The sequence below is a fragment of the Podarcis gaigeae genome, assembly GCF_964106915.1.
Source record: "Podarcis gaigeae genome assembly, chromosome: 6".
In the NCBI taxonomy this organism is placed as follows: Eukaryota; Metazoa; Chordata; class Lepidosauria; order Squamata; family Lacertidae; genus Podarcis; species Podarcis gaigeae.
The window spans coordinates 73,061,571-73,073,639 of NC_139682.1; positions in this window are offsets into that span (position 1 = coordinate 73,061,571).

Sequence of the window (12,069 nt, forward strand, 5' to 3'; positions counted from 1 at the left end):
GGAGGCATTCATGATGAGTTCCGGCACCTCTTTTTCTAGAAAAATAGCACTGGTCCTAGGCTTAAGGCACAGGCACTTAGCCACCCCATTCCTAACGAAGTTACGGTGTGTAAATATGAAACGCCTGCGTTATTTTGTACAATATATTCAGCTGATTGAAGCTGCCTAAAAAGTGGGCTACGCACTGCTGCCACAGTCTAAATGTTGCCCTCTTCCTGAGAGGTTGGCTCGTTTTATTCACCAATTACTTAATTCCCAGACACATAATTTAAAGTACCTCTGGGCTAATTTGGCACTGAAGAGGAAATAAATGTAAAATATTAATAGAGTGATTACAAATTTATGAGGCACAGAGCCGCTTCGTTACCTATGATAGTCAGTATTAATGTAAAAATTACTAAGGAATTAGATGGCATAAAAGTGTCATTTAATACTTATTAAGGGTTCATTTAATACTTCTTGCCGTTAGAAACACAGCAGACAAAAATGCTTGAGAAGACAAAGGATGGCTGTTCTTTGGTTTCTGCGCATCACAGGCAACTACATCCCCCCTCCCATGCCAATATGCAGAAGCAATCCTCTGTAAAAGCCATGCAGGTTTATTTATTCATAGGCTGCTCTCCCCTAAAGAATAGCTTACAGCGAGGCAAGCTAATGTGATGTTTTCCAGATGTTTGGGGCTACAACTTCCATCAGCTGCGGCCAGCATGGCTAATGGTAGAGGGTGATGAAGTCCAAAACATCTGGAAGACACTTCGTTGCCTACTCCTGGCAGACAATGTTCGGTCACCAGCAGAACAAATAAAAGAAACTGCTGGCTCCTCCGAATTAGAGGAATTCTTTGTAAAGTCCAAAACAGGATGTTTGTGGCATGACAATGACCTAATTTTAGTGGAAACAAATGGGAATCTGGCCTGTCCACAAGATGGGAGAAGAGCCAAATTAGTGTTCTCTATTAAGTGCGGCCATTTTTTTCCAGTGGAGAATGCAGCTGAGTCCCATGAAACGAAATATTGCTGAGGCAGGAGGGTGAGAGGAGGGCGGTCGAGAGGCTGAGTTGAATCAGGTTTGTGAAGTCACGAGTGCCTCGTCCTCCTGCAGGGACAAGCTCTCCTCCCCTCCGGTCTCCCAGACCCAGAAGAGGCAGGAGGCGGAAGGAGCAAAGATGGACAGGCAGGAATAGACTCTGATTGTTTGGAAAAAACCCTAGAGATGAGGGGACCTAGGCAGCTGTGGTGGGGCAGGAACCTTCAGCCTCAGCAATTGCTTCATGGGGCAAGACTTCCTGGAGATGATTTGCTGCGCTCATTAGGCCTGGCACTCCACCAAGCCTGGGCCAGTCGTGTTTTTGCTAATAAAAAGTTAACTCCAACCAGCACAGTGTGATTTAGTGATGGCCTGCTTCTGACACCCTACTTAGAGTCGCATTTGGAAGCTGGGCATTTGACAACACGAAGGCAGAACAGCATTTTATTCAAAAGGTTACACTTTATCATCAAGAAGGCTGGTTTATTCAGATCACACTTTTGGTGCTACAGTACCTATCTGCTTAGTAACTAACAGGCTTTTTTGCTCCTTCTCTGCTCTCTAGGGCAGCCTTAGAGTTATTAAATCCAGAGATAGAGAGAAGTAGATTCCCAACATTCTCTTTAAAATATTTTCTGCAAGCATAAGAGAGAATTCTGTGACTGGAAACGGAATATTCCAGCCAGAGGGATTTGTTGTATCAATTCTTCTTAAAGTACTGCGTTTGCTCTCTCTCCATAGCTGTAGAAGAAAGCTGTGTGCTAAATAGGTTATCATTGTATTTTATAACGTACAGCAAAATGCAGATTTATTATGTTCCTAAGAGAGCAAATCTACTTAAGTAATTACAGATATTTTTTCTGGGCTCAGAATATACACTAGAGAGAAATGCTGAGAGGTCACAAAAACTGAAGTTGAACTCCAGGGCCCTTCTTCTTCTTCTTCTTCTTCTTCTTCTTCTTCTTCTTCTTCTTCTTCTTCTTCTTCTTCTTCTCCCTGCCCAAGAAATGTGCAAAAGCACACAGACAGGCAATTGTAAACTTCCTTGTGCAGTTTTCTAGTTTTGTGCAAATCTGAGCGATCCAATGAATATAAGCTCCCAACTCGCCCTTGCTAGCATGCTGGGGAAGAATGAAAAGGAATTCTAAATTCTCAGCACACATGTTTCAGATTGTTGCCTTATATATCCAGAAGAGAAATTATTAATGTGCTTTGCTTGTGTGGTTTTTCCAGTTTTGTGCAACTCTGAAGGATCAGAAGGGGGGCGGAAATCCTCTATTCATGAGCACACTGGAATTAGTTATGAGCACAGCTGGAAAGGTAGTGGGAATGGAAAGGGTGGGGGGAGCAGAAAGTGAAAACTGATCCACTCTCCCCCCAAAACGATGAAACAGATAATCTGCAACCCGAAGTGGAGTGGTTTGGAATATGATTCCCCCCAGTTTATCAAATCTACCCCCATATTGGGAAAACCCAAATTTATAGGGAGGAAAGCATTGATCTTGGTGTTTGTGGATAGAGTGTTATGTGGACTATGTAAATTAAATGGGAATGCAATCAGCTGCAAATAGTTTACTTGTCCACAGAGTAAATTTTAGTGTGGACAAGCCCCAGAATGGTTCTGTAATGGGGCAAGGCCCCATCTGACACCAGGCTAAATACAGACCCACTACTAGCTTAAGGGACCATTTGTTTACATTTGCATGGAAAGCTCTATTTAGTTTCAGAATGTATTGAATTCAGAAATTGCTGCCATATTTCAGCGTGTTAAATTTAAAGTATGCTGTTTTCTAATTCAAGGTGTGAACCCTGGCAAATAAATGTAATATATTTCATTAAAGAAGCCTACCTTTTTGACTAAGGAGAAGCCATTGTGATTCAGGAGGAGTTTAGAAATGTATAGCTTGTCTGTGCAGTGTCATTCCATTTCCCATGCTTCCTATATTTAGAAACTTAACATTTTAGTGTGTTCTGTTTATGCATCTATGAAGAGTGATGATTGAGAGCAGGCTTTACTTTTTGGTGCTGCAGCTGCAGTTATGCTATGAAGATAATCAGCCTTAATACATTTAAATTTGCATCTCTTCTGTGAGCAGAGAGTGCATCTAAATGAGATATTGTAATTTGTTCTGACAGAGACAAGCTCATAAATATCTCTGTAATTTCACATGAAGTTTATTCCTGTGGTTTTTTTTTATAAAAAATGTTTTTAGTTTCCTGGATTCTTATGTTGCATCTGAATTTTAAATACTGCTTTATGTCTTAAAAGAAAATCACTGTGATTAACTTTGTTTCAATGCAGAAAGCATTCAAAGAAGCCAGAAAACAAAATTAATTATTTAAATGTTTATGCAGGATTTTTAGAAAATGTGAGCTTAAGTTGATAAACAATTTTAATTACATTGGATGCTCTGATGTCTTCTTATTTGTATACAGGGGATAAGTGTTGTTATGGCAAATGTGCTAAGTACTCACATGTGATGGATGGATGGATGGATGGATGGATGGATGGATGGATGAATAAATGAAAAATACCTACCAAAAAGCACAACGTTCCATAGGCTAGGGTTTGGGAATCTGTAGACCAGATTAAAACTCCCATCAGCACCAGCCAGCATGACCAGTGGTCAGAGACAATGGGCGCTCTGGTCCATAGGTTCCCCAGCCCTGCCATATAGCATCAAGCCCTTTTAAAATGTTTTTTTTTTGAGGGGGGGGGGTTATTGGGTTGTTGTTGTTTTTATTTTGAATATGTATTTTGTGGTTTGTAGCAGGTCGTCTGTTCCCAGTTAATACGCAGTTCAAAGCACGGCAGTCTTTGTCCATTGGCAGCCCGTTCCCAAGTTTTGAGCGATGGATTTTAAGTTCTTTCCTTCTCTCTTACAGGTATATACAGTCCAAAACTTCCCCCCTCCTTCTCCTGCTTCCTTGGGGGGGGGGGGTACGATACTTTTGTATTAGAAATTTAGTCCTTTCCAGTCAATTTTCCCAGGCTTTAGCTTGTATTCTCTTTGCTTTGATCTATTTACAAAAGTGGAAGGCGGACTTCTTGTTTAGACCTTCCCCGCTTCGGTGTCAAATTAGGTCTCTCTTATACTTCCAAATTTCCCCTACTCACGGGTAGTTGCTTTTATGGTCGAATTGTCACAAGAAGAAGTCAGCGCTCTCCGGCAACGGCTGTGCGGCTTCACTCCGGGGGAGAAGCAGTCGATTCCCAGCACCGCGCCGCTTGCCCGCTTCGCTCCTGAACCCGTAGTCGAGGTTCCCCGCGAATTGGGGGGGGCGCAAAAGGTGCCCGCCGAATCCCAGGCTCACAGGCTTCACCCCCCTGTGGTTTTTGAAGGGTCTCTGCTTTAAATTCAATGATAATAATAATAATAATAAATAATAATAATAATAATAATAATAATAATAATAATAATAATAATAATGGCAACTGTCACAGAGTGCAGTCCAGCAGAGGGACTTTTAAAAAATGTTTTATTATGTTTTTGTATATGTTGGAAGCCGTCCAGAGTGGCTGGGTCAACCTAGTCAGATAGGCAGGGTATAAATATAATGATGATGATGATGGTGATGGTGGTGGAATAGGAGATCCTTCTTTTCATCAGAGGAATGTTGGCAGGTATGAGGTCTACCATGAGTAGAGCTTAGTTGAATATCATCCTGATTTTTTAAAATAACAAGCCATACACTCTGAATAGCTACTGGGAAGGGGAAGGATCAATACTGAAGAGAATGGTGCATTAATGGGCCATAAAAGCTTTCGGAATGAATCCACAGGCTTTCAATTTGCTAGCATCTCTGTGGCTTTCAGCATTTTACTAAATAATTGCTTTGGCTAAGGGACAACCTTTGAAAGCATATGTCATGCAAAATGGTAGTCCTGAGAGAAACAAACCAAGTTTATTTGAATGGGATTATTTACAGGATGCGTTTTATGCAGCATCCAGGCAATGATTTATAATGCCTTTCTTGGGTTCATCAGTAATTAATAAGCTGCCTTTATGTTCTCCAGTTGTATTTTATTTCTGCATTATAGCCTCCTCTATTACAGTGGCTTAGGGCAGGCTACACGAGCCTCTCCCCACACCCTCCTCCTATATTTAAAAACAAAAGCAGACAGATCCCTATTCCTAAAGGTGGAACTTATGTCATGGACCCAGGGGAAGTGGTGATTTCAAAATCAACAGCCACACCAGGGCCGGCCCACCCATGAGGCAAGGTGAGGTGACTGCCTCAGGCAGCAGGATCCATAGGGGCAGCAGATCTGGCCTCCAAGGAATGCATTGCCTGCTGCTGCTGCTACTACTGGGTCAGTGATGGCTGTAACATGCACCTTGGAGGCTGAATCTGCTGCCTCCTTGGCAGACCCCTGCCTCTGCCGCTACATTAATTACCGTATTTTTTGCTCTATAAGACTCACTTTTTCCCTCCTAAAAAGTAAGGGGATATGTGTGTGCGTCTTATGGAGTGAATGCAGTCTGCGCAGCTATCCCAGAAGCCAGAACAGCAAGGGGGATCGCTGCTTTCACTGCGCAGTGATCCCTCTTGTTGTTTTGGCTTCTGAGATTCAGAATATTTTTTTTCTTGTTTTCCTCCTCCAAAAACTATGTGCGTCTTATGGTCTGGTGTGTCTTATAGAGCGAAAAATACGGTACCCCTCCTACTATTGCCTCTGGTCTTATCCACTACTGACATGTGCCCCCGCTACCTGAAGGTTGACATGATGGGAATGTGGCCCTCATGTTTAAGGAGTTCCACAGCCATTGCTAGCCTTAAGATGCATCTCCTGAGCTGTATTTATAGGGTGGGGCTTCCATAGAACATACAGCTCATCGCTTATAGTAAGGAATATACCATGATTGCAGTGAGTGTCCATTACAGCAGACCCTCCAACATGTTTCCAGTGAAAATAGGGACATCCTATTCAACAACAACCACCATTTTCTTTATACCCTACCCATCTGACTGGGTTGCCCCAGCCACTCTGAGTGGCTTCCAACAAATATAAAAACACAATAAAACGCTAAACATTACAAAACTTCCCTGTACAGGCCTGCCTTCAGATGTCTTCTAAAGGTGGTATAGTTACTTATTTCTTTGGCTCAGGGGTTGCATAACTCCATACCCTCCAACATTTTAAAAGTCCTAAGGAAAAGTGGAACATTCCAGGATCAAATCAGAAACTGGGATGGGTTCTGTAAATCCGGGACTGTCCCTGGAAAATAGGGACACTTGGAGGGTCTGTTGCTGGTGGTTGGGTCCTTGGTTGTCAATATGAAGGACTCCTTTGGGTGGGATTCTTGATCCGTTGCAGTTGCAAGGATAAATACAAAGGACACAATTTCTGCAATATTGACACTCCTTCGCGATGTCTGAACAGGTTCCTCCTCAGATTTATCCGGCGGGACGAGGGTGGTGCTGTGGGTTAAATCACAGAGCCTAGGGCTTGCTGATCAGAAGGTCGGCGGTTTGAATCCTTGCAACGGGGTGAGCTCCAGTTGCTTGGTTCCTGCTCCTGCCAACCTAGCAGTTTGAAAACGTGTCAAAGTGCAAGTACCTTCCGGCGTTTCCGTGCACTTCTCTGGTTCACCAGAAGCGGCTTAGTCATGCCGGCCACATGAGCTGGAAGCTATACGCTGGCTCCCTCGGCTAGTAAAGCAAAATGAGTGCCGCAACCCCCGAGTCATCCGCGACTGGACCTAATGGTCAGGGGTCCCTTTACCTTTACCTTACACAGCAAATGCTCCAACCACCTGTCAACCAAAACAAAGGTTTCATCACCTGTGGGGAATGTTGTAAAAGATATAATAATAATAATAATAATAATAATAATAATAGTAGTAGTAGTAGTTTATTTATACCCCGCATCTGGCTTGGTTTCCCCAGCCACTCTGGGCAGCTCCCAACAGAATATTCAAAACATGATAAAACATCAAACATTTAAAAATTCCCTAAACAGGGCTGCCTTCAGATGTCTTCTAAAAGTCAGATAATTGATTATTTCCTTGACATCTGATGGGAGGGCGTTCCACAGGGCAGCACGTACAGACCTTATCTTAACTCCCTGTACTTGGCACAAAATGTGGTCCTTGCATCAGACAACTAACGTGTGATCTTTTGAATGAGGCCATTGTGAGCTGCTGGGAACTTCACCGTCTGCACCCAGCCAGGGACTCAGAGGGGAAGCCAAGGAGTAAGTCCTAAGGGGAGGGGACGGATCATGCCATATATCAGGTGTCACAGCACCGAACCAGGATGCTAAGATGTGGTGGTGTGCCCAAGGAAACATAAGGGATTGTAAGAGAGGGAAAGGTTAAATGTGAGAAGTTTAAAGTTATTTAGGCTGCAATCCTACAGCTTGTGGGTGGGATGAGGAGAGAATGGAAGGGACTCCATCTGTCTTATCAAAGGGTGCTGGCATGCTCTTGCTAGCAGACCAGAAGTGGGACTAGAAGAGTATTCTTGTGTTGTTCTGTCCTTTTCTAGCATTTTCTTTTTTCTTTTAAATGAACAATTTTATCAGGTCACACCTGTGGCGTTCTGGCTGTTGCTGGGCTCCAGCTTCCAGCAGCCCCAGTCAGGAATGTCTGGTGTTGTAGTGTGGCAATATCTAGAGGTTTCCATCCCTGCCTTGGGTGAAGAACCCACTGTGACCCAAGTCTAAACTTAATTCTCTCCTCTTGGGCAAAGATCATAAGATGACCTGGCTGGTAGCCAGATTCTGTGCCCAGATTTGTAGGCACGTATCATCCTCTAGAACAACGGTTCTCAACCTGTGGGTCCCCAGATGTTGTTGGACTACAACTCCCATCCTCCCCGAGCTCTGGCCTTGCTAGCTAGGGGTGATGGGAGTTGTAGTTCAACAACAACTGGAGACCCACAGGTTGGGAAAGGGTGCTCTAGAATAAAATAGCTTACTAGGGAAATGCTGAAGTTGCCCTTTGGGGTGCCTCAGGGTAATTTTCTTATGGTAGCCAAAATCTCAGTTGTACGGGTTTATGTATATATCTCAATTTTAACTCATGAGCTATTGCTGCAATCTGCTCCGATTGTATATTTTACCTTTATGAACGCTGTTTTTATTGTGTTATGTTATTTGAGCTGGTCTTTGACCGTAATAAATTATCTAAGACTCTAAACCCGCTGTGACCATTCTTTGACAAGTAAATCTGGCCTTAACGTTTATACATATATTCTCATTCTCTCTCTCTCTCTCTCTCTCTCTCTCTCTCTCTCTCTCTCTCACCAGACTACGTTTACTGCAAATGAAACAGCAGCCTTTTGCCAGGCAACCTGGTTGTGTGGAGACGTTAACTTGTTTTGCTTTAATAACCATTCTGGGGAGCATTTGGGGGCGTGAGAACTGCAGGTGGGGGGGTTGGGAAGGCAAAAACAAATGCTGTATAAGGAGATTAGCAAACAGCTTTTGGCACACCACCACATGGCACGGAAAACGCCGGGTGGATTCTTTGCGACGCTTGAATTTCTGAGTCTTTAGGATATATAACCCTCAAGGCAAATTAATGAATGGCACAAATGGAACAGCCATTACATGTGAACAACTTATTATCATGAGCGCTGCTGATCTGTCCCGCAGGAACAAAATGTACATGCTTCAAACTCTGTTCCAAGACACTGGCTAGCTGTAGATGGTCGAGATGGAGATATGGTGGCCTTCCTAGTTTCCCTAGGTATTTTAAATTGCTTCTGCGATGTATCTTCTGCACAATGTGTTCATCTATTAATGCAGAGTACCACCAAGTTTAGGGACACGGGTGGCGCTGTGGGTAAAACCTCAGCGCCTAGGACTTGCCGATCGCATGGTCGGCAGTTCGAATCCCCGCGGCGGGGTGAGCTCCCGTCTTTCGGTCCCAGCTCCTGCCCACCTAGCAGTTCGAAAGCACACTTAAGTGCAAGTAGATAAATAGGTACCGCATTATAGCGGGAAGGTAAACGGCGTTTCCGTGTGCTGCGCTGGTGCTGGCTCGCCAGAGCAGCTTCGTCACGTTGGCCACGTGACCCGGAAGTGTCTCCGGACAGTGCTGGCCCCCGGCCTCTTAAGTGAGATGGGCGCACAACCCTAGAGTCGGACACGACTGGCCCGTATGGGCAGGGGTACCTTTACCTTTACCACCAAGTTTAATATTGCCCTTAGTGTGTACAACTGGCAGGATTGTAATCTTACAGATTTGTTGTTGTTTAGTCGTTTAGTCGTGTCCGACTCTTCATGACCCCATGGACCAGAGCATGCCAGGCACACCTGTCTTCCACTGCCTCCCGCAGTTTGGTCAAACTCATGCTGGTAGCTTCGAGAACACTGTCCAACCATCTCGTCCTCTGTCGTCCCCTTCTCCTTGTGCCCTCCATCTTTCCCAACATCAGGGTCTTTTCCAGGGAGTCTTCTCTTCTCAGGAGATGGCCAAAGTATTGGCGCCTCAGCTTCAGGATCTGTCCTTCCAGTGAGCACTCAGGGCTGATTTCCTTCAGAATGGAAAGGTTTGATCTTCTTGCAGTCCATGGGACTCTCAAGAGTCTCCTCCAGCACCATAATTCAAAAGCATCTTCAGTGATCAGATATAGATATATCAATCTTACAGATAGATATATCTATATCTGTCTTTCACATTATTCAATTCCGTCCAGGTTTTTAAAGGTTTTTCTTTTTTACACTAAGGGACAGTGCGTTAGAATCTAGTTTACCAGAGGAAACCCTTTCCACTCGCATGCTCTTCTGGGGGAAGCGGGGGGCAGAGATGCTGTCTTTGAAACAAGATGTAAAAACACAATCTGTGCTTGAACTTAACAGTGAGTAAAATATTCTGCTGTTGCAGGGTACAGATTGCACACTGAGCAAATTTCACATTCAGCCTTGAGTCATGATGTTGGTGGAGAGACATGGAACATTAACAGAATATGGATTTCTAATGCGCACCAATGTAAATTGCTGAGAAAAGAACTGCTGCTGTCACTGTGCTAGTGGACAAATATTTATCATGATTTAAAGTACAGTGGCCCCTCGGGTTAAGAACTTAATTCGTTCTGGAGATCCGTTCTTAATCTGAAACTGTTCTTAACCCGAGGTACCACTTTAGCTAATGGGGCCTCCCGCTGCCACCGCCGTGTGAATTCTGTTCTCATTCTGAAGCAAAGTTCTTAACCTGAGGTACTATTTCTGGGTTAGTGGAGTCTGTAACCTGAAGCATCTGTAACCTGAGGTACCACTGTACTGATGTGGTATATTATGGTTTGCTTCCTTAAGGATTTCCCACCGGGGCTGATGTGTGACTATGTTTGCGATGCAAGGAATTTTTCATAAAACTGAACATACTTGTAATACATGTTCTGACACATCATAGGCTTAGAGCTTCATTTCCATGCCAGCACAAATCAAATACTGGCAGGATCCTTAAGAGATTAAGTTTCCAGTGGTAATCATTATTTCTTACTTGCATTCCAGTTCTGCTTAGACGGCCCAGGTCAGGTGCTTAGCCTTGAATGCGCTAAATGTTATACAAACATAATGCAACTGCATGACAAAAAGCATCCATTAACAGACTGTTAAAGAAAGCAATCCGTACTCTAAAATGATGGCGCACTTATGACAGAAGTAGTACCACCCTCTCAACATGTCAAGGGATTCAGATAAATTATATAGCAGCATAATGCAGTTTCAGGCCGCCATTAAACCGTAGAATTGTAGAGTTGGAAGGAGCCCTGTGGGTTATCTAGTTCAACCTCCTACAACGCAGGAATCTTTTGACGAATGTGGGGCTCAAACTCACAATCCTGAGATCCTTGAGTTCTAGGTAGTTACTTTGTACATCCCAGAGCAGGGCCTGCCGAAGACATTTTGGCACCAGAGGCAAACCACAAAATGGTGCCTCCCTGCCAGGGACAAAGGATTGAGTGAAGATAGACTGGTGACTGGGAGCGGCCGCCGAGACCATATAACACCGGTCTTGAAAGACCTACACTGGTTCCCAGTACGTTTCTGAGCACAATTCAAAGTGTTGGTGCTGACCTTTAAAGCCCTAAACAGCCTTGGTCCAGTGTACCTGAAGGAGCGTCTCCACCTCCATCATTCTGCCCGGACACTGAGGTCCAGCGCCGAGGGCCTTCTAGCGGTTCCCTCGCTGCGAGAAGCCAAGTTACAGGGAACCAGGCAGAGGGCCTTCTCGGTAGGGGCACCCGCCCTGTGGAACGCTCTCCCACCAGATGTCAGAGAAAAATAACTACCAAACTTTTAGAAGACATCTGAAGGCAGCCCTGTTTAGGGAAGCTTTTAATGTTTAATAGGTTATTGTATTTTAGTGTTTTGTTGGAAGCTGCCCAGAGTAGCTGGGGAAGCCCAGCCAGATGGGCGGGGTATAAATAATAATAATAATAATAATAATAATAATAATAATATACACAGGGAAGGTGTACATGTGGGGAATCAAATCGACCTTACCTGATGTTTTAAGTGAGAATCAAAAGCTGTCACAGGAGGGTGGTACTCTGAATCACACTGGGCAGGTTCAGGAGACCACAGCAGTGCCAGATTTAGGGTGGTCTGAACACTGTCTCCCATGCACAGGGCACCGAGCTGAGGGGGGCACAAAATTGAGAAGCTACACAGTTGAGCAGCTCCATTTGGGTGTGCCAAATGTTGATCACGCTCAGGGTGTCAGATTACCAAAGTCTGCCCCTGAGGGCAGCCCCTGCCATTTCCTCTCTAGGGGTGGGAGACCAGCAACACTTCCTATTTGTTGCAAGGCCACTGTAGAGGTGGCATTGGGGGGGGGGTGGCGTGGCAGATCTGGCCTCAAAGGAGTGTACCACAGTCATTGTTATTACTGCAGCAGCAGTGGGAGGCCAAATCTGCTGCCCCTGTGCATTCTGCCGCCTGAGGCAGTTGCCTCACCTTGCCTCATGGGTGAGCTGGCACTGGCCCCTAGTTTCTACTATAAGGAATCTGCCTTAGACTGAGTCAGTCCATTGGTTCATTGGCCCAGTATTGTCTACACTGACAGGCAATGATTCTCCAGGATTTCAGGT